This window comes from Triturus cristatus, chromosome 5_1 (assembly GCF_964204655.1).
Source record: "Triturus cristatus chromosome 5_1, aTriCri1.1, whole genome shotgun sequence".
Taxonomy (NCBI): domain Eukaryota; kingdom Metazoa; phylum Chordata; class Amphibia; order Caudata; family Salamandridae; genus Triturus; species Triturus cristatus.
This window is the reverse complement of record NC_140587.1, coordinates 457601606-457624248: the sequence shown is the minus strand read 5'-3', so window position 1 is coordinate 457624248 and position 22643 is coordinate 457601606.

The following is a 22643-nucleotide window of genomic DNA, read 5'->3' as shown; positions in this document are numbered from 1 at the left end:
ACTCCAGTGGCATGTAGAGGACAGGACTCACGTATGGGCATACCCGTCCCACCCAATGTGACAAATGCAAAAAGAACAATTGATGGAAAGAATACAGAACAATGTAATACATTCACCCCAGTACAGAGATCTGGGCCTAAATCCACTTTTTTTGACCACCGTGCCATTCCAGTTTGGACCGAGCCATATGCAAATCAGTCTTGACCCTGCGCCCAATGGGAACAGTCCAGCCGGAACTGCCAGGCCAGGTCCTCCCTGAACTGGAAACAAGCATCCTAGGACCGGTTTTGGCTTTCAGCCCTCATCAGCCAAGATAGCTTGACTCCAGTGGCATGGAGAGCACGGGACCCACATCAGCCCTCATCAGCCAGGATAGGTTGACTCCAGTGGCATGGGGACTATGGGACCCACGTCTGGGCATACTCGTCCCCTCGGGTGACAAATGCAAAAAGAACAATTGATGGACAGAATGCAGAACAATGTCATACATTCACCCCAGTACAGAGATCTGGGCCTAAATCCATTGTTTTTTTGCTCACCATGCCATTCCAGTTTGGACCCAGCCATATGCAATTCAGTCTTGACCCTGGGCCCAATGGGAACACTTCAGCCCAAACTGACAGTCCAGGTCCTCCCTGATCTGGAATAGGGGTGGGCGGAATTTGCGGAATTAACCTTCGCAAATTATCGCGAGAATGTTTAAAATTATCGCAAACAAGCAGAAATATCGCAAAGATGCGGAAGTTTTTTTCCGGCATGTTCGCGAGATTTTCTGCATGGTTGCGGGTCGCCAACTTACCCATGTGGTTGCTTGCGGGCGCGGCCATCTTGTTTTGAGTTGTTCTCGCGGTGCATGATCGCGAGAAGAAAGACGTGATCGCGCGACGCATGACGTCACTGCGGGCGCGAACTGTCGCGAGACAGCGCAAATGGCTAAAAACAATACAACATCTCATGGAGAACGCGACCGGATCAAGAAAACTTGTCGGCGAACGCAGGGATTCAGGTAAGGCGATCGCGCGCGCGCGAGAATGTATCATTTTACAGCGCGAGCAAGAAACAAATTATCGCCAAGCTGCGGAAACCGGAATTTTTGACATTTTCGCGCTCTCCGCGGAACGCAAAAATGTCAAATTATCGCAATTTCCGCGAACGGAACGAAATTTTTGCCCAGGCCTAATCTGGAACAACATCCCAGCACCGGGTTCGGGATTTCAGCCCTCATCAGCCAAGATAGCTTGAATCCAGTGGCATTTAGAGGACAGGACTCTCGTATGGGCATACCCGTCCCACTTGGGGTGACAAATGCAAAAAGAACAATTGATGGAAAGAATGCAGAACACTGTAATAAATTCATCCCAGTACAGAGATCTATGCCTAAATCCATTGTTTTTTTGATCACCATGCCATTCCAGTTTGGACCCAGCCATATGCAAATCAGTCTTGAGCCTGCTCCAAATGGGAACAGTCCAGCCTGAACTGCCAGGCCAGGTCCTTCCTGGACGGGAAACAAGCATCTGAGGACCAGTTTCGTGCTTTCAGCCCTCATCATCCAGTATAGCTTGACTCCAGTGGCATGGAGTGCATGGTACCCACGTTTGGGCATACCCGTCCCCTCAGGATGACAAATGCAGAAAGAACAATTGATAGACAGAATGCAGTACAATATCATACATTCACCCCAGTACTGAGATGTTTGCCTAAATCCATCATTTTTTTGATTACCATGCCATTCCAGTTTGGAACCAGGCATAGACATATCAGTCTTGACCCTGCGCCTAATGGGAGCAATCCAACCAGAACTGCCAGGCCAGGTCCTCCCTGTACTGGAAAAAAGCATCTTAGGACAGATTTCTGGCTTTCAGTCCTCATCAGCCAGGATAGGTTGACTCCAGTGGCATGGAGACTAAGAGACCCACGTCTGGGCATACACGTCCCCTCTGGTGACAAATGCAAAAAGACCAATTGATGGACAGAATGCAGAACAATGCCATATATTCACCCCAGTACAGAGATCTGAGCCTAAATCCATAGTATTTTTGCTCACCATGCCATTCCAGTTTGGACCCAGCCATATGCAAATCAGTCTTGACCCTGCGCCCAATGGGAACAGTCCAGCCCAAACTGCCAGTCCACGTCCTCCCTGGACTGGAACAAGCATCCTAGCACCTGTTTCGGGCTTTCAGCCCTCATCAGCCAAGATAGCTTGACTCCAGTGGCATGGAGAGGACAGGACTCATGTATGGGCATACCCGTCCCACTCAATGTGACAAATGCAAAAAGAACAATTGATGGAAAGTATGCAGAACAATGTAATACATTCACCCCAGTACAGAGATCTGGGCCTAAATCCACTTTTTGCCCACCATGCCATCCCAGTTTGGACCCAGCCATATGCAAATCAGTCTTGACCCTGCACCCAATGGGAACAGTCCAGCCCGAACTGCCAGGCCAGGTCCTCCCTGGACTGGACACAAGAATCCTAGGACCGGTTTTGGGCTTTCAGCCCGGATTAGCCAAGATAGCTTGACTCCAGTGGCATGGAGAGCACGGGACCCATGCCTGGGCATACCCGTCCCACTCGGGGTGACAAATGCATAAAGAACAATTGATGGACAGAATGCAGAACAATATCTAACATTGACCCCAGTATAGAGATGTATGCCTAAATCCATCATTGTTTTGATTACCATGCCATTCCAGTTTGGACCCAGTCATATACATATCAATCTGGAACCTGCGCCTAATGGGAACACTCCATCCAGAACTGCCAGGCCAGGTCCTCCCTGGACTGGAAAAAAGCATCCTAGGACCGGTTTCGGGCTTTCAGCCTTCATCAGACAGGATAGGTTGACTCCAGTGGCATGGAGACTATGGGACCCACGTCTGGGCATACTCGTCCCATCGGGGTGACAAACGCAAAAAGAACAATTGATGGACAGAATGCAGAACAATGTCATACATTCACCCCAGTACAGAGATCTGGGCCTAAATCCATCGGTTTTTTGCTCACCGTGCCATTCCAGTTTTGACCCAGCCATATGCAAATCAGTCTTGACCCTGCACCCAATGGGAACAGTCCAGCCTGAACTGCCAGTCCAGGTCTTCCCTAGACTGGAAACAAGCATCCTAGGACCAGGTTTGGCCTTTCAGCCCTCATCAGCCAAGATAGCTTGACTCCAGTGGCAAGGAGAGCACAGGACCCACGTCTGGGCATACCCGTCCCACTCGCGGTGACAAATGCAAAAAGAACAATTGATGGACTGAATGCAGACCAATGTAATACATTCACCCTAGTACAGAGATCTATGCCTAAATCCATCTCTTTTTGATCACCATGCTATTCCAGTTTGGACCTAGCCATATACAAATCAGTCTTGACCCTGCGCCCAATGGGAACAGTCCAGCCCAAACTGCCAGGCCAGGTCCTCCCTGGACTGGAACAAGCATCCTAGGACCGGTTGCGGCCTTTCAGCCCTCATCAGCCAAGTTAGCTTGACTCCAGTGGAATGGAGAGAATTGTACCCACGTCTGGGCATACCCGTCCCCTCAGGATGACAAATGCAAAAAGAGCAGTTGATGGACAAAATGTAGAACAATGTCATACATTTACCCAGTACAGATATCTGGGCCTAAATCCATTGTTTTTTTGCTCACCATGCCATTTCAGTTTGGACCCAGCCACATGCAAATCAAGTCTTGACCCTGTGCCCAATGGGAACAGTCCAGCCCGAACTGCCAGGCCAGGTCCTCCCTGGTCTGGAAACAAGCATCCTAGGATCGGTTTCGGGCTTTCAGCCTTCATCAGCCAAGATAGCTTGACTCCAGTGGCATGGAGAGCATGGGTCCCACGTCTGGGCATACCCATCCCACTCGGGGTGCTAAATGCAAAAAGAACAATTGATGGACAGATTGCAGAACAATATCATACATTCTCCCCAGTACAGAGATGTATGCCTAAATCCATCGTTTTTTTTTATCACCATGCCATTTTAGTTTGGACCCAGCCTTATGCAAATCAGTCTTGACCCTGAGCCCAAAGTCCAACCCGAACTGCCAGGCCAGTTCCTCCCTGGACTGGAAACAAGCATCCTAGGACCAGGTTTTGACTTTCAGCCCTCATCAGCCAAGATAGCTTGAGTCCAGTGGCATCGCGAGCACGGGACCCACATCTGGGCATACCGGTCCCACTCAGGGTGACAAATGCAAAAAGGACAATCGATGGACAGAGTGCAGAACAATGTCATACATTCACCCTGGTACAGAGATCTATGCCTAATTCAATGTTTTTTTTGCTCACCATGCCATTCCAGTTTGGACTCAGCCATATGCAAATCAGTCTAGACCCTGAGCCCATGGGAAAAGTCCAGCCCGAACTGCCAGGCCAGGTCCTCCCTGGACTGGGAACAAGCATCCTAGGACCGGTTTTGGGCTTTCAGCCCTCATCAGCCAAGATATCTTGACTCCAGTGGCATGGAGAGCACGGGACCCACGTCTGGGCATACCCGTCCCACTTGGGGTGACAAGTGCAAAAAGAACAATTGATGGACAGAATGCAGAACAATATCATACATTCACCCCAGTACAGAGATGTATGCCTAAATCCATTGTTTTTTTGATCACCATTCCATTCCAGTTTGAACCCAGCCATTTGCAAATCAGTCTTGACCCTCCGCCCAATGGGAACAGTCCAATTCAAACTGCCAGGCCAGGTCCTCCCTGGACTGCAAACAAGCATCCTAGGACTGGTTTCGGGCTTTCAGCCCTCATCAGCCAGGAATGTTTGCATTGTCTAGCAATCCGTCCATCAATCGTTTCTTTTGCAACAAGAATCACTAGCGCATTTTTTTGGGAAAAGTTTGTGAAGATTCATCAACCAGCGTCAAAGTTATAAGCAAGTTCAAAAAATGCTTTTCCTATGGATACATTGTCCTAACTATAACTACCTACTGGTGAACTCCAGTAGGTAATATATATTTATATATGGAATGTCACTAAAATGGTATAAGCAAGGATGTTAACTCAGGAAAAGGCATTGGCAATCAAGTAATTGCCAAATCCCCTTCACAGGTTTCGGCCTCCAAAGGGCCTAGTTCACATAACAACATGGATAATTAGCAGACCACATATAGTTACAGAGTTATAAAGGAAGGACAAGTGCAAGTCTCCCTAAGCAGCACCATATTGTAGGGGGAAGACCATTGAAAAGCATTAAAGTATCCAATAAAACATAGTACAAAAACTGATATCATACTCGCAAAAGTGACAACAGAATCACAGAGGTGAAAGAGCCAAATGATTCAAAGCAAAACAGAATAGAACCATACTCAGTTACTAAATTAGATGAAATTGGAATTAACAATGCAATTGCCAATATTATTTTGAGACACAACCTATCATCATCTTTAAATATTGGTCACATATAATTAGAACAGAAAATTGCTCTTTCCCGTGGCCCATGTGATATAATGAAAATAAATATGAAATTCTCAAGTGCAAATCCCGAAACTCACCAAAACTCTCCTTATTGATATGCATCCCTTTGTTGATTCAGACATAATCACAATAGCTGTTGGTCACACGTTTTCTTTGAAATTCAGAGAGAGTGTACCACCAAAATGCCATCAAAGTGGGCTAAGAAGAAAATCAAAATGACCAGCAGTGTGCTTGTGATTTCCACACATGCAGTAAAGAAAATGTTACTGGAGTCAAAGTGAGAGTTCCTGGCAGAGAAATTCATAACTTCCATAAAGACAAGGGTAGGGGGTACCAACTGCCTCTCACCAGAAAGTCCCTTCTCATCTCCTAAAATAGAAATATAAAATTATTGTTAAACACAAACCAGACTACAAACCATAAGTCAGAGCACATATAATCATAACGCGGCAACAAAGGATCATATTTCTAATATGTATTTAATCTCTGAGGTGCACATGTAGCTCTTCCACTATATTCATGTCTTTTGGAATCTTGGTTTCTAGCTCTATAGTGTTTTTCAACACTTACTTCTCAATTGCAGGATTTTATTACCTCCCTGTATATCTGGGTCTTCTCTGTCCATCCCGTAGTATTGTAACAAGTTATGTACAAAAGTAAAAATCAGCAAAATGATGGCACACTGGGTAGTGGGTGTCTAAATTATTTATGTTTCAGCATCCATTTCTTTATCCAGTGGATGGTACATATAATTTGTCACATGAGCACCTCAATGTAAATTACTTGTGTAATGTTACATGTATTACAGTTCTCATTCAGTCTGTAGCCCACTCCAGATGGTAGTGGAAATATGCCTATATCCTTACTGGTTTCGCATGCCTTTACATTTATTGCATACAAAAAAAACCTTTTAGTACTTTGTTCACCACTATGTCTTTTTGTGCAGTTGAAATGTCATTTTGTACTAGCCAATTACGAAGAGATTTACTTTGGAAACCAATAGAATCTGTTCTCTAGTTTTCTCAGAGACCCTTTTCATGGCTTAATTTATTACCCCAGCATGGTAACCCCTTTCTTTAAACCTTTCAGTTATAATGTTAAATTCATCTTCAGAATCTGTAGTGGAGCTGTAATTTCTCCTTGCCTGGAGCATCTCCCCATAATTGATTCTTTACTTCAATGCTTCAGGGTGACTACTGTGAGCATGTATTAGAGCAGGGGTACTCATAGTACGGCCCGCGGGCCGCCAGCGGCCCGGCAAGCATTTCTTGGCAGCCCGCGGACCTTGCAGACATCGTACTGGTGTTTTTTGTTTTTTTTAACAGTGTCAGCAAACAGACTCTGCTATGTGGGGGGCGGGCGATTCAAGCGTAGTCCGAGTGGAGCTGTTGGAGCGCTAAGAGGTGAAATACAACAAAGCCTCGTTATCATGCAAATGGTCTCTTAAAGACCTATGAAGTACTCGGGTGGGCCTGTGTGTGTGCCCTGGAAGGGAAGCTGCCTCAGCTGCCACACAAGCGGAGGGAGGTGGGGGCGGGGGGGAGAGGTGACAAAGAATTACAAGAGAACAGCAGGGTGTGAGAGTCAGGTAAGGGGACAGAGGGTGACAGAGGGCAGAAGGGAGAGACAGAAACAGACAGAGACAGATAGAGATAGAGACTAACAGAGACAGGGACAGACAGAGACAGATAGGCAGAGACAGGGACAGACAGATAGAGGCAGAGACAGACAGAGAGGCAAAGACACAGACGGAGAGGGAGACGGAGAGGGAGGGCGACAGAGAGGGAGACGGAGAGAGAGAGGGAGAGGAAGACGGAGAGAGAGAGGGAGGGAGACGGGGAGAGAGAGGGAGACGGGGAGAGGGAGGGAGACGGGGAGGGAGGGAGACGGGGAGAGGGAGGGAGACGGAGAGGGAGGGAGACGGGGAGAGGGAGGGAGATGGAGAGGGAGGGAGACTGAGAGGGAGGGAGACAGAGGGAGGGAGACTGAGAGGGAGGGAGACGGAGAGGGAGAGAGAGAGAGGGGGAGAGAGACGGAGAGAGAGGGAGGGAGAGAGAGAGGGAGGGAGACAGGGAGGGAGGGAGACAGAGGGGGAGACAGAGAGGGGGAGACAGAGAGAGACAGAGAGGGAGGGAGTGAGACAGAGAGGGAGGGAGAGAGACAGAGAGGGAGGGAGAGAGAGAGAGGGAGGGAGACGGAGGAGGGAGGGAGACGGAGGAGGGAGGGAGATGGAGGAGGGAGGGAGATGGAGGGAGAGGGAGGGAGACAGAGGGAGAGGGAGGGAGATGGAGGGAGAGGGAGGGAGACGGAGGAGGGAGGGAGACGGAGGACGGAGGGAGACGAAGGAGGGAGGGAGACGGAGGAGGGAGGGAGACAAAGGAGGGAGGGAGGGAGATAGAGAGAGGGAGAGAGAGAGATATGTGTATGCCGGGTCCAGTGGCTCAGTGGACGAAGGCGTCCGCTGCAGGGACCTGTGTTCCACTTCATGGTCACAGTTTTTTTTGTTGCTCTAGCCCCGCCCCCTCCCCCAATGACCTCGCCCCCAAGGTGCGGCCCTCGGCCACAAACCACACTGTAAATTTGGCCCCCAAGAGAAAGTTTGTGAGTACCCCTGTATTAGAGGGTCCCCTGCTGTAGGTTTACAATAGAATTTTGTTACTAAAAGATCTAATGATACCTCGCAACCAAAGTGTCTAGAAATGTTATCTTATTCGGACATATCTCACACGTGAGTTTCAGGTTTACATTGTTGGTGTTGAGGTTAGTAACAAACCTCCATGCAGAGGTTCACCAGATGAGAAACAAATCATCAATATGTCTCAGCCATAAAACCATCCATTCCATGCCTTCCTTAAATGCTGATGTTCATTACACTAGCTCCTCCTACCAGCCCATCATCAAATTAGCATAGCTAAGGGCAAAGCAGGTGCCCATCGAAATTCCTCATAGTTTGTTAGTATATAGCACCATCAAACAGAAAAAAAGTTATTCTCATGACAGTATTCTATCATGTCTACAATCATCCTCATGTATGCATAGTACGACAAAGGACTAGCTCTCAGGAAGTGTTCACATGCTACAATGCCCTTCTGGTGGTGGATGCTTGTATAAAGTGATATTATATCAAGGGTTATGAGGAGGAAATCTTTTTTCCATGGTATTCCCTCAATTCTTTTAAGAAAATCCTTTGAATCCTTTTTGTATGAGAGAAGTGCTGTTAAAAATGGTCTCAAAAAGAAATCTGCATATTTGGAGGTATTCTCCAACAGAATCCCTTTTGAGGATACTATCGGTCTGCCAGGGAGGTTGTTGTGTTTTTTTGTATATCTTTGGAGTGAGGTAGAGTACAGGAAAGCAGGGAACTTTGCATTTTAAAATTCCTCAAATTTAATAATACCTTTGTATCTCCATTTCTCCAATATTTCCCAGTATGCAAAAATGCTTTCTATATGCCTTTCCATACCTTCCTTTGCTAGTATTAGTATAGTTTTCCTTGTCACCTAGTTGTCTCATAACTTCCTCAATGTACATTTGCCTAGGCATGATGACGACATTAGCCCATATGTCAGAAGGCTGGATAATAATGTCCCTATCTGAGACTACGTTTTTTAAGGACCAGCTGACATTATCTCTTTTTCCTCTTTCTCATATCTGAATTTCTTAAGATCTCTGACCATGACTTTATGAAACAAAAAAATGAAATGATGGGGGCTTTGGGGGTTAAAGCAGGATTTATCTGAACTATGTTTGAGAGCATCTGCCGTTTGTTATACTAATAGTTTTGAAGAGAGTTTCCATTCTCTCGCCTGTTCCAATTCATGTTGTTCTATAAGGGCATCAAACATCACTAATATTTAGGACATCCTGTAAATTGAACACTTCTCTCACCTGAATTATTTATTGATTGTTTATGACTTTTGTAAATTTTCTGCAACTTGACTTTCCTAATAAAATGAAAAAGGTCAAGTCTTACTTGAACATAGTTAAAATCGCTATCAGGGCAGAAGCACATTCCACAATTGAGGACACCAAGTTAATCATAGGTCAGAGTTTGGTTAGATAGATTAATAATATTCTTGTTTACCCCATCCATTATTGTCCTGTCATCGTACCTGTCTTCATTCCCATGGGGTCTGTTGTTCTTCCTTCTTTTCCATCGAAGTTATTTCCTCTTCTGATGGTTCTTCCACCTCCAACTCTAACTCTTCACAGACGCTCCCTTTCCCTGTTGTGGGATCCCTTTCTGCTCCCTTAGTAGGAGGCAGTATTCATCTAAAAAAGTCTGGATCCTCTTCTCTTTACCATCCCTAGTGGGTTCACTGACATCTAACGTGTCACTGTCTCCTACATTATAAGAACTCATTTCTGAGATAGTGTCCTCATATTGTGTTTGGAGGTAGTCATGTTTTTCTTCTCAAATCGCTGCCTCAAAATGTTTGCTAAAAGTTAGTATCTGGACTGTGGCATAATTCTCCATATCTCTCTCAGATGTTCTCTGTTTTCTCAGTTTGATATTGTTGTCCGATTTATCCAATCTTTCCTCCAATTCTTTCTTAAATTTTATAATCCCATCTTGTTCTGATCCTCCAGTCAGCCACTCATTAATATCCTCAATAGTTTTCAAAGCTGTCTCTCTGTCTGACCAGGCATAGTTTACCAGAATTTGCATCATGTTTTAGAACAGGACCTTGAGTTCTCTGCCCATTTTTCCAGCATCTTGGGGTTGGGATTATCATATGAGGGGATTTTGTATAGAGCCGGAGTTCTCTAGGAACTACATCATTATTAATGTATTGTTGTAAGGAGTTTGCCGTCCACCACTTGGTTAATTACATTTTGGACTATTTCTCCAATTTCTTCAATTGGTCCCATAGTGAGGGGTCCTTAGTGAGATGTCCCGTACTTGGTGTTTTCATGTCAGGCATTGAAAATAGCTCTTCAGCTGCCACAGTTTAAAGTGCAACTTGCTTTGACATACTCACACTGGTAAAAGGGAAAAAACACACTGGTGCTGTGCTGTTAGAAGCAGTTGCAATTAGTTTACATATAATCACTGCCATCCACTCAACTGTAATAGGGCTCATTACATATGTCCTCATCACACCTCCACAGTTTATATATCCAGGACACCATGCCTCACAAATACTATGAGACCCCCCACAACAGTGGGAAGAGACTTACTGCAACCTTGTCCTTCACACACCTCCGTGTCCTCGAACTCTGCTTTGTGTGGCTGGTATATTGCTGCTCCCTCCACTTTGTTCATGGTGCAGGTGTGTGACAAGACTGCTTCTTGCTTTTCAGACAATAATGACCTCAGTAACATGAGGGTGCTCTGCTATAGTCTCTTAAGATAAGTTCATCCAATATTTGCATCCAAAAGATCTTGGGCAAGCTCCTAAGATGGGGCAGTCACATTTCTCTGTCACCGTAGATTTTCCACCCAGTTTGGGTGTGTGTTTTGGTGGTATCACAGTAGCAAAGTCTTTTGGAGTTTAGCGGTTTGTCAAAAGAGAGCAACCTGCATCTCCCGTCTAGATGGGTTCTGAAGTTTAACAGCTACAGCAAGTTCTCGGGAGGTATGGTGTGTGCTTCTTTACATGGAGGCAGGTGGGTTACAGCATATTCTCACAAAATCACCCAAAACAATACCACACTCAGTGAAAGACCAAAACGGCAGTGTGGTTTCATGCTAGTAGTGGCTCACAGTTTACAAATTAAGAAGTTACCAAAATGGTAGATGGGGTTGCTTTAGGTGAAGTACATTTGTCCTTCTTTTATTTCTCTGCAATTATTTATGGTCTGCAAACCATCATGTTATTATGTGATCAAGCTCCCTTGGAGGCCAAAATTAGTCAACGTGATTTTGCAATAAATTGTTTGCCACTCCTTGTTCCTGAGTGAACATCCTTCTTTATACCATCTTGGTTTTTCTTTTATTACTTTTTTTTGTGTTTTAATTTATCATAGTAACATATTATGATATTATTACATTTATCTTTACATATTCATTCTTGTATATATATTTTTAATGTACATTTTTTAAGCGTTCATTTATATGATTTAAAGTTATTATAACGTTAAATACCTCTAAACATGTATACATAGCTATGTAATGTTGACACCGTTGTAGTGAATATTTCTGATCCTTATATTGTGTCTAAAGTCGATATTTTGTTCTTCAATATTTTTACCACAATATTTTTTTAAAACAATATTTTTGACTTTGCTATTGTGTCAGAATCAATGTGAGAGGTTTGGTGATGGAACAGCCACCAGTCTTTAGTTGCTGTCCCCTCACTGTCAAACCTAAATGAGGCCCTTAGTTACGAGCTTGTTAGTTTTCACTGCTGTCCCAATGGCCATCCCCTGCCCCTCTGAAGAGATCATTCATATTCCTACCCACACCCCTCTGTTAGTATTGTGGAAAATGTACTGCGTCAATAAGTTTCACCTGAGGATATAAATGTTTATAGAAAATGATTCCATGAATAGACTTAAACCTAAAACATTTTCCTGTACTTTACCTGTTGCAGAAATGTCTGATTTAAAATTATGCCTTATCTATATAATTTATCAAGTCATGTCATGTCTAAAGTATATTTAAAAAAATCATCTATATGAACACCATATTCTAAGTATTATTTGAGATTTTTGATATACTGAACTTTCATTACAATTTTCTTTTGCTATGAGAAAAATATCTCAATTTGTCTTCATTAGCCTAATGTATTTGTGGTATTTAATTGTCTATGGACAGCCACTAAATTATTCAAAGTTAAGATGTTGGATGAATTTCAAAGTGAATCTAGTTTTTTGATGAATTGGTGAATATCTAAGTACTTTGAATTTTGATCCAGGGTGTGTGAGATAATTTGATGCTTACACAATAGTTCCTATAAAATAAATATTGATAAAACTAACTGACTGCCATCTGCATTACCCATGAATTGAACTTTTCATTTCATTTTCTTATTTGTTCTGCTAGCAAATCAATTATTTTCTAATGGAAAGTAACAGGCTGTTCTCAGTCACACTTGTTGGATTTAGTTGTTGTTACAAGGTAAGGTGCAAACCTTTCCTGTGCATACTGTATAAATCATCTGTAGCCCATTAACTGTTTCAGATACATCGTGAAGCTTATTTCGCTAGCCTCTCTAAACAATCTGTAGTATTTATTGTAACTGATGAGCTATTAAAAGCATCCCAGTTGTATTTTATTGTATTTATTTCTGTTTTGTTTCACCATATTGTGGATACATTTACATTGCTAATTCTTTTTCTAATTGAAAATGAATTGTCTCATTTGGTGATGGCTTTTGTTTGTATCATTGCTTCTATAGATTTCAAGAAATATTTAAATTACAAAGTAAATGTTACTGCTCTAAACATTGAGTGTTGAAAGCTGGCTTTTCGAAAGTCACATTTGCTGGAGCTGTAGGAAGACACTTGTTCAGCTACACCCCACACCCCCACCCATTAGAGCAGGTAAGAATTGCCCCCCTGCTGCTTGTGCAACAAAAGTGAAAAATAAACAGTAATAAAATGAATCACCATTTTATTTTTCATAGCTCTCAGCCCGAGCAATGTTTGGGGGCTGGGCTGCTGCTGACTGGCAGTGGGGGAGTGGTGCTCAATCCACCAGTTTCCACTGTGAAAGTCATTTTGGCTGACCGTCTTGCGACTTGTAGACCTCTAGCAGGCACAGGCCTCCTGTGCCTGCCATAGCGTCGAGGCTGCCCTCTCCAGCCAATCCTGGCACTGCTCTCATGCTGCTCGTCTGCAGTATGAGAACAGTGTCTGGATTTGTAGAAGGGGGTTGCCTGAGGCTCCATGAGGTGCCGTCCAGCTGACTCCAGAAGAAAGAAGAAAACAAAGAGCAAAACACGGGTAAGTACATTTTTATTTACTTATCTCTTGTCTCTCAATCCCCCGACGCCCTTCCAGTGTTGATGGTTAAGGCCCCCCACTGCACTTGTTGTGGAATTGTAAGATTCTGTTTCTCTTGTACAACATGATATTTGAGAGATAGGGTTTAATTGTGCAAAATGCCATTACCAGAATTATATGATTTACCCATAGCAGGCAGGGGGGAGACTTTAAAGGAATTGCTATGTAAAATTGAAGAAATCTATTTTGAAATTTGTTGTAATATCAAATTTTATAATATGCAGGAATTGGAAGACCTTGCCTGCGTTGAATGCATATCAGATAAAAGTGTGATTGATAATCCCTGTTCCTATTGGGCCAAATTCTACAATTCAAGATGGAGAATTTCTGAGAGAGGGATTAACCTCAGCTGCTGGTGACCTGAGAGGGGTGCTAGGCTAAGGGGGACACTCCTTCTCTGCTTACTAAATTTCCCGCCCGTCTGCTGCTAAAACTGGGGTGTGGCTAGGGGGGTGGGCACCTCCACTTGTTGGAGCTGCCCAAATTAGTGCATCACAAGGTGAGAGACTTTGAGGCTCACCACCAAGTTTTGCTGTTCCTGCCAGGGGGAGCTGTGAAGCACATCCACCCAGAGCAGGCTTTGTTTCTGACCTCTGAGAGCACAAATGCTTTCAACCCATGAGGTTAGAAACCTGTCTGGTGGTGGCTGGCTGGTGGAGACCAGTCAGCCAATACACTATAGGTCGATCTTTTTCAGAGGACATCTCTAAGTTGCCCTCTGAGTGCATTTTATAATAAATCCATTACTGGCATCAGTGTGGGTTTATTCTGCTGAGAAGTTTGATATCAAACTTCTCAGTCTTCAGTAATGCCACTGTGGAGCTGTGGAGTTCATGTTGACAAAATCCCAATCCATGTACTCAAAATGTCATCACTTAATTTACAATGTCTTGGAATGGCCCAAACACTGTAGGGGCATGGTGCTGAGACAGCTATGCCCTCACCTGTTATATGGTGTAACATGCCTTCAGGCTGGGAGGCCTGCTAGAGGGGTGACTTATCAATGCCGTAGGCAGTGTTGGTGGATATGGCACAGAGGGATGTGCCATGTCGAATCTTCACTTTGGTCTCCACCAAAACACACAGCCTGCAATGGCAGTGGTGTGTGTGTGTGTGTGTGTGTGTGTGTGTGTTAAGGTGAGGGGTTACTGAGGGTAGCATAATCCATGCTACAGGCCTCGGAAGCCTTCTCTGGTCACAAGACCTTTTAGTACCAAGGGTACCTTTTACAAGGGACTTACATGTGGACCAGAGGTGTGCCAATTGTGGAAACAAAGGTACGGTTTTGGTAAGGAACACAGGTCTTGAGACCCTTATTGGCAGAGACCCAGGGCACGTCAAGTAAGTATCAGTTATCTGGCAAAAAGTTAGGGGGTAACCATTCAAAAAATGGGCACTTCCCTACACAGATGTCAAAAGAAATCAGTTACATCTCCTTTAGCCACATGCAGTCAGGGCACCCAACAACAAACTTTCAGTTATAATGTCAGGTAGTACAAATCAAATCTGTCCACATTTTTGCTCTTAAATCATGCTAGTATGAGATTGGATCAACACACCCCACCAAACCAAATAGGGAGGAAACATGGGTTCAAGGCAAAGAAACACTGGATGCAGCTTAGGAGACCTGCAGTAGAATGAAACATCAATTTCAAAGACCAAATAAACAGTACTTAGATGTAAACTTTTAGGGCTTTAGATCCAGGCACATTTTTCTGAACATTATACGCATACCATGCACTAAGATAAGATAGCGCACCCTATAAGTCCATAGATCTCCATGAAGTCATTTTGAAAGTAACAGAGAATGCCAAATAAGAAAGCTGAAGAGCTACATTCAACAGGGCCCAAAATACAATGAGTAAAGTTCTACAGTGCACCACAAGTAAATTGTCAAGGACAAAACCTGAAAGTCCCTAACTCTAAAGGGTAAGTGCATGCTGGACAGCAGTGAGGCCATGTTTTCAGGATGTTAGCAACTTTTTCAATGCCTACTTAAGAAACATGGATGTGGGTGCAAAGTGTTCTCTACAGTTTCTGTTTCTCTTCATTCCGATAAACAAGTGGATGGCAGTCATACAAACACATGGACACTAAATGAAGATGCAAAGAGTCACCAGACCCCTGAATTGTCACAATCAACCGGTCACAAAAGGTTTTTACAAGGTAAATATTTACAAAAACATCACGCAGACCAGGGCAGCAAGCTGCCTTGCTGCGCTGTGCTGCGTGACAGGGAAAGGCCAGGAATGCACCGTATTTAACGTAATACATTGCATTCCTGTCTTTTCTCAGCGCTGGTGCACATTGTGCTGCCTAGCACCAATGCAGGCACCCTTGCAGTATGGTACAAGGGTGCCTGCGTTGTAGGCAGGATTGTTTTTGGGTGAGGAGAGACACCTTTCTGCACAAAAACAATTCCTTGAGGCATTTTCTTCTTTCTATTTGTGCTGTTAGGAGAAATAGCATTTTTCCCCCGGAGGATTCATAGCATGTTGACACATTCCCAGGTCTACCAACATTGGTAAATCTGGGAATGCGCCAAAATCAATGGATGGTGGTGGGAACACCCATGCACTATCCATGGAACACCTTCCTAGGGCAAAGTAACATAACCCAGTGATTTGAGGTGCATTGCATTACTCCAGATCTGACGAATCACATAATTCGTAATGCGAGGCACTTTGTTTTAGACGTTCGTCACCCGTGAAAGTGCTGCTTGCACGTTTTTGCCATTTTACCGCATTCAGCACACGCTGCGCGTTTTAGTGGATTGGAAGCTCATCCACCATATCAGGCTCTTCTTCTTTTGCAAGTTTGAAGATTTAAAGGTCAAAAAGAATATCCTCCATCTCTTTATTGTCAGCATATCAAGCGGACATTATACATTTCGTCGTCGCTGTGAGAATTAAATAAGCATACTGTGGAATGCTGGTTTTATCTTGCTGTTAGGCATTTTTCATCTAACAGAAACTCTGGACCAGAACATGGAATTTCATTCATTATTTATTTCATATCTTCTTTTGGTTTAATACGTTTACAACATGTAATACAATATTTGGTGGAACTCCTGAGGAAGGCAGTGTTCTGCCGAAACGCGCGTTGAGATAAATCTGGAAACAAGCATAAAAAATAAAAAATCATGTGTTCAATGAGATGTTCTGCTATATCAATCATGACTTTATTGTGATTTGCACTTTTCTCAAAACCGACCATATATATGGATATGAATATTAGAGTGTAGTATGAATGAGTTATGAATGTGTGTAGTTAGGATGTTGTTCTAAGTATGGTCTCTGTAAGACTAGATTTATCTTGACTTTTAAAAGTTAAAACGTAATTATGAATTCTTGAATAAAGTGCTTTTGTATTTTTCTAAACACTAGTGTCACTATTTTTATTCTTGCTATGTTCTGAGATTTTCATTGTTTTGAAGTTGCCCTAGATCATGTACAATATATTACTCCAGATTTATCAAGCCTCATGACCTCAACACTACCCTCACACTCGATGTCCTATTCCCCACAGAAACCTGACTCAGCCCCACATCAGCCCCTAACATTACATCACCACTGCCATTGTTCTGGAAGCTTACAATATCTCCCACCGAGACCACGCCAACAGACCACGTGGGGGTCTAGGGATCATACACAAAGAATTCATTCACTGCTCCACCATGACGGATGACAACACCTCAAGCACAGAACACCTGAACCTCCAGCTGCGACCAAACGAAAGAACCACCATCAAAGAAATCCTCGTCTACTGCCCACCAGGACTAAGAACCAGCTTCAGCAACTTCCTCACTGATTTTATAGCCAACCCCTCTCCATCGACACATCAGACTTCCTACTCCTCAGTGACTTCAACTTCCACTAGCACGACCCCACTGACCAAAACTCAACCAATCTCCTCGAAGGCTTGAACAGCATCAGCCTCAATCAACTTGTCTGTGGTCCTACTCACACCACAGAACAAATGCTTGACCCCATTTTCACCTCCAGCAACAAGATCAAGCTCAGCTACACCACTCAACTCAGCTGGATCAACCACCACACCGTCCATTTCATCCTCTCTTCACCAGAGTCACCACCACCCACTATGCTCAGCACCCCACACCACAGCTGGAACAAGGTCACAGAAACTGAATGGAACAACACTGGGGCCAACAACCAGCTGTTTCCATCCTGCAACATGGACCTCAACAAAAGAAACTTCAACACCTGGATCACAAACTGTGCCACCATCATAGCTCAACTGAAGGCCCCAAAGCACAGAAGAACCTCAAAGCATGCAAGCTGGTACACAGAAGACCTGAGTGCCACAAAGTGCCACTGCACACATCTTGAAAGGATATGGCACACCAGTAAGGATGACACACATAGAAACTCCTACAAAATGGTACTCAGCACACACCCCAAACAACTATAGGAGATGAAGAGAAGAGCCCTAGCAGTACGTTTTGAAACCAGCTCCAACGGCAGCAAAGAACTCCATTGTCAGGGAATTCACCAACGCCCTGCTGTAGAGAAAACCATCAACCCATTAGAAGACCTCGACGACTGTTAAGCCAATTTCTTTGATCTTAAGATCGACAAAATCTACATAACTTTCACCCCCAAACTGAACCATCTGACTTCACAAACCAACCAGACATCAGCAAACCCACTGGGGCCTTCCAAGTGATGGCCTAAAAGCACCTTTCTGACCAGGACACCGTCACCAACATGCAATCAGTGCACTCAGGGGTCCCCACCAACCCTTGCCTCCACCACATCTTCAACTTGGGAAGTCCCACAATCAGTTCAGTACTCACCACCATCATCAACGCCTCCATCGAAAGTGCGAAATACCCAAATGAGTGGAAACATGCAGAAGTCAGCACCCTATTCAAAATACATTCAGCCGATCCCCATGAACGAAGCAACTACAGACCCATCTCCCTGCTCCACTTTACAGTGAAAGCTATAGAGAAAGTGATCAACCAGCAGCTCTCCAAATACCTGAAACATTATCAACACTTGAGCCACTTCCAATCCGGCTTCTGTAGCAACCATAGGAACGAAACAGCCCTGACAACATCAGGACTCTTCTCGACAGGCGAGAAATGGCAGCTCTCATCCTCCTCCTGGACCTCTAAGCGGATTCAACACTATATCGCACCACAGCCTTATCTCCCCTCTACACAATATCAGTATCCAGGACCCAGCACTCACCTGGATCACTTCCTTCCTTATGGGAAGAACCCAACAGGTATGCCTGCCACCTTTCACCTCCAAGTGCAAGAACATCACCTGTGGCGTCCCTCAAGGCTCCTCCCTCAGACCAAATCTCTTCAACACATATATGATGTCACTAGCCAACATCATTTGGAACCACAGACTCAACATCATCTCCTATGCAAACACCCACCTCATTCTCTCCCTATCCAAAGACTCCAACATCATCAAAACCAATTTCCTCAAATGCATGGCAAGGGTTGCCACCTGAATGAAGGAATATTGTCTGAAACTGAACACGGACAAAACTGAGGTTTAGCTCTTCCACAACAAACCCTTCCCATGGGAAGTCTCTTGATGGCCTTCGGAACTTGGACCCACTCGTACTACCATGACCACACCAGAAACGTAGGCTTAGTCCTGAACAGCAAACTCACCATGAAGCCCCAGATCAATGCTGTCACTTCCTCCTGCATCAACGTCCTTGGCATGCTGCGCAAGCTACTCAAACGTCTCACCCTGGACTCCAGATGCAACAACAGTCAAGCCCTCGTCACCAGATGACTGGACTACAGCAACATACTTTACATCAGGACCTCCAATCACCTGCTCTACAGATCCCGAACCATCCAGACAGCCACGGCCGGACTAGTCCTTGACTTCCAGTGCTGAATACACATCACTGCTTACCTGCGAAGTCTCTGCTGGATCCAAGTCCGGAAGGCAATTAAAGATCCTCACCCACACATTCAAGGCACTGCACTACTCCGTCCCTGCATACAACAACCACTGACTCTACTTATACCACCCCAACAGGAACCTACGCTCCACTTCCCTCTCCCAGGCCGACACCCCCCAGATACGCATTCAAAAGACCAGTGTCCATTCCTTCTCCTAACTCATAGCTGCAGCCTGGAATGGCCTACCCGGGCACATCCGGACCACTTCAACCTCGTCAGAATTCTGAAAGCAGCTGAAGACCTAACTCTTCTAATGTTGCTCCAGCTTCCTTCCAGCACCTGGGTACCCTCACGGGTGATTAACCACACTTTACAAGTTGACTGATTAATTGATTGATTGAACCATGGTAAAGTGTGTGTGCTTTTCCCTTTAAATATGGTAAAATTAGTATACACCTAATTGATAAATATAATTTACTTATACATGCCTAGTAGATGGTACTATATGTACCATGTGCCTTTAAATTAAATGCTTCTAGTGGTCTGGGACACTCCTAGTGCCATCCACTAAAGTTGCTCCCTAAAACATGTCTCAGGCCTGCAATTGCAGTGTGCAGCACAGTTTTAAACTGCTAATTCAACCTGGGCAAAAAATATTTTGCCAGGAATAAACCTTTCTTTTTTATAGTTATGTTACCCTTAAAATACATGCTAAATGCTCATAGGGCACGGTTTTTAAAAAGTAGAACCTATTTCTTTAATGTTTTATATGTCCTTGCAATGAAAACCCTCAAAGGTAATTTTTCAATGTGGCTAGGCCAGTCTCCCATAGACTGTTGTTTACCTTATTACATTTAATAATTATAAATTCAGTTTGTGAGTAGCTAGAGAGATACATCTTCCACTCTTTTGAATTACAATTTAGTATCCTCTTAAATGGTAAAGTCAGATTTTAAAGTAATCTTTTGGAAATGGAAATGCATCTTTTAGAAACTTGGCTTTACCCTGCCTAAAGTTTCAGGGGCATTTCTGTGAGTGGCCAGCTGTCCCTGGGCTGTTAATGGTTCCCCCACTGGGAAATGTGTGTTGGACCCAGACAGTGGACATAGGGCCTTGGTGTAGAGAGGAGTGGACCTTCCCAACAGGATGGCTGGGGAGGAGCTGTGCCCTGTCCTGATTACATTTCAAAAGGATCTGCCCCTGCACACAAAGGAAATTACCACCGGCCCTGCCCCTGCCTTTTATTTCACTGGCCAGGCTGGAGCCAAACCCAGGGATTATGCCCAACTCGTCAGAACTAGATTAGGAGGTAGAAAAAGGATTTCCCCCTACCCAAAGGCTTGCCATGGGTATACAGTCTTCATAACCTGATCTCACAACACTGCCAGGCCTGAAAGGATTCAGAAGGAGAATTGCCCTTGAAGAAGGAAGATTGAACCTGCCTGCCTTGAACCCAGGACCTAGGAAGTGACTCCAAAGGTCAGTTGCCCGACCTCCTGTTTGAGCTTTCAGCTTCCAGGGCCTCTCCTGCTTCCAGGTGACCAGACAAACCCGGAACTGACCTCTTCCCCTCTGCTGGACTCTTTGGGAGGGAGTCCAGGCCCCTAAGTGCTGTCCTCAAGGACTGAGCCCTTGGCTGAATTTAGAGTGTACTCCTCCCTGCTTAACTGAAAGTCTCATCTGACCTTACACAGAAAAGTGCAGACTAACGCAGAGCTTATCATTGCAGCACCATGCAGCTCCTGATTGGTGTCTTCAATGTATCTGACGCTGAGCCTTGCACTGCAGCACCATGCAGTTTCTGATCACAGGCTTCAATGAACCTGACACAAAGCGATGCCGAGCCTCACATCACAGCAATGTGCAGCCCCCGCATCAAAGTCGGATGGTAAAACAACAGCGGGACAAATCTGGTCCTGTACCCAGCACGAGCTCCATCGTGGTCGGCCCGAATTTGTGACTTTGTTCCAGTCTGACACAACCAGATACCTGCAGTTGACGCTTCACGCCTTTTCCTGCTGTTTTTATAAAAAACTTAAAAAATTAATGACTCTGGTTTTACTGATTGGATTTTTGTCATTTTCCTTTCATTTAATTTATTAAAATAGTCTCTATTTTTCTAAATTGGTTTGTGTTTTCACTTGTGCTGTGTTTTCACTATATCACTGTTTCAATGCAGCAAAAATACTTTTCACATTGCTTCGAAGTTAAGCATGACTAATTTGTGCCAAGCTACCAGAGAATTAGGCACAGGTTTATTTATTGAAATTTGTGGTTCACTCTGGGAAGAACTGTGATTATTTCTTGAAATGGTTTCTCACCCCTTTAACAAAGTATTCATTGTGGAAAAGTAATTGAACACTCTATTGACTCTGCTTATATGTGATTTTCAAGCCTCATCATACAGGGACTTAATTGCTTTGTGATACTATATACTGTGTGATATCTTACAAAATGCAAGCCACAGATCTCAAGACCTATTACATTATGTAGATTTGTAGAGCTTACTATTACCCAGGAGGGCATCCTGGGGCTGAGCAGGGGCGAGTCCAAACAGCCCTAAAGCCTAGTGGGACTACTCAAAAAGCCAGGTCCTCAGATTCTTGCAAGATTCAAGAAGTGAGGAGGAGGCTCTTATGTATATAGGCAGGTCATTCCACTCTTCAGGAATAATGTAGAGGAAAGCTCAACTGCTGGATTTGATTTTCTGTAGGCATGGAATTTGTTCAGGTAAGAGCCCAAACAATTGGAGGTGTCTGGAATGTTTTTGAAAGCAGATGCAATTGTTGAAGTATGCTGGGCCAGTGTTATGTAGTGCCTTGAAAGTATAGATGAGGAGTGGGAATTGTGCTCGTTTCTGTAAGGTAGCTAGTGCAGCTCCTTCAGGGGTGGTGTGATGTCAGTGCAGTGTGGGAGGTTGAGAGTGATTCTAGCTGCTGAGTTCTGAATGGTCTGCAGCCTTCTGGTGAGTCCTGGCATAGAGGGCGTTCCCGTAGTCCATCTTGCTTGTAGCTAGGTCATGCGTTCAAGGTTTGCCGGGTGCTGATTGTGAACCACTTGAAAATCTTCCAAACATTTTCAGGGCACAGAAGTAGAAGGAGGCGATGGCATGCACTTGGCTGGTAATGTTGAGTTTGTTGTCGATGACAATACCAAGGTTCTTGGTGTTGGTGGTGTGAGTGGGTGTCTAGCTCTGATGGCCACCAAGTGGAGTCACAAGGTGAAGTAATGTTCCCAAAGAAAACATATTTGGTCTAGTGAGTGTTCAGCTTTAGATAGTTTGTCTTCATCCATTCGGCAATTTCAGTCATGCAGGCACTGAACTTGATAGTACAGGTACTGGATGTCTTGTCCATGA